The 1,423-nt window shown below is 39.4% G+C and overlaps 1 non-coding gene across 1 annotated transcript; it reads left to right on the forward strand.

The window, feature by feature from the left end:
• Nucleotides 1–357: 357 nt before the first annotated feature.
• LOC121016860 (U6 spliceosomal RNA) lies at nt 358–464 on the forward strand. The gene has a single exon (XR_005784498.1). It is a non-coding gene; the product is annotated as a U6 spliceosomal RNA (small nuclear RNA).
• The last annotated feature ends 959 nt before the right edge of the window (nt 465–1,423 follow it).

Consider the following 1,423-nt stretch of genomic DNA (forward strand, 5'->3'; position numbering starts at 1 on the left):
AGATGTATAAACCATGTTCATGAAATCGAAGATTCAATATTATTAACATGACAATTTTCGCCAAATTGATCTATTAATCCAGCCCCAATCAAAATACCAGCATACTCTTCTAAAGTAAAAGTTGCTGGGCGCCTGGGTGGCTCAGTCGGCTAAGCATCCGACTTCAGCTCAGGTCACAATCTCACAGTCCGTGGGTTCGAGCCCCGCATCGGGCTCTGTGCTGACCGCTCAGAGCCTAGAGCCTGTTTCAGATTCTGTGTCTCCCTCTCTCTCTGACCCTCCCCCGTTCATGCTCTATCTCTCTCTGTCTCAAAAATAATAAACATTAAAAAAAAAATTTAAAGTAAAAGTTGCTGAGTGCCCATTTTGGCAGCACATACACTAAAATTGGAACAATACAGTGAACTTTAGCATGGCCTCTGCACAAAGATGCAATGCAAATTTGTGAAGCGTTCCATAATAAAAAGAAAAATTGCTGGAAACACATATGGAAACATGTAGGAGCTAGAGTAACCAAACAATGCTGAAACAAGAGAACAAAGTTAAAAACAACCCTAGTGTATGTGATTTCAGGATTTGCTATAAAGACTAAAGCAAGACAATGTGGCATACGACAATGATGGACACATAGATCTGATCTTGTAACAGAAAAGAGAGTCCAGAAAGAAATCCATGCTTATACAGGCGATTTTTGATGGAGGTGCAAAAGGAAAATCAATGGGGAAACTAACTTTTTGACAAATAATAGGTATACATATCAAAAAAGTGAACCTCGGGGCACCTGGCTGGCTCGGTTGGTAGAGCAGAAGACTCTTGATTTGGGGTTGCGAGTTCTAGTCCCCACATTGGAAGTAGAGATTACTTAAAAATAAAATAAAAAAAAAAGTGAACTTCAAACTTAACCACATACCGTATTAATTCAAAATGTCTCAGAGACCTATGTGTAAAACCTAAAATATATAAAACTTCTAGATGAAAACATACTAAGAAATTTTAGTGCTCTTTGATTAGGCAAAGATTTATCTGATAGAACACAAAAAACACAAACCAAAGAAAAAATAATCAATAAATTTGACTTCAAAATTTAAAACTCTTCCTCTCAAAAGACACCTAATACTGGGGGGGCCTGACTAGCTCAGTCAGGAGAGCATGCAACTGGATCTCAGGGTCATGAGTTCTAGCCCCAGGTTGGCCATGGAGCCTGCTTAAAAAAAAAGGACTTAAGAACAGCAGCAGCCACAGATTAGGAGAAATGTAAACACACATATGAAACAGATTTGTATATAAAATATACATGATACTCTTGGGGCACCTGGGTGGCTCAGTCGGTTAACTATCTGACTTGTTTTAGCTCCATTCATGATCTCACGGTTTGGTTTTTGAGATTGAGATTGAGCCCCGTGGTGGGCTCTGGGCTGACAGC

The sequence above is a fragment of the Herpailurus yagouaroundi genome, unplaced genomic scaffold, assembly GCF_014898765.1.
Source record: "Herpailurus yagouaroundi ecotype Mexico unplaced genomic scaffold, PumYag 29, whole genome shotgun sequence".
Classification (NCBI taxonomy): domain Eukaryota; kingdom Metazoa; phylum Chordata; class Mammalia; order Carnivora; family Felidae; genus Herpailurus; species Herpailurus yagouaroundi.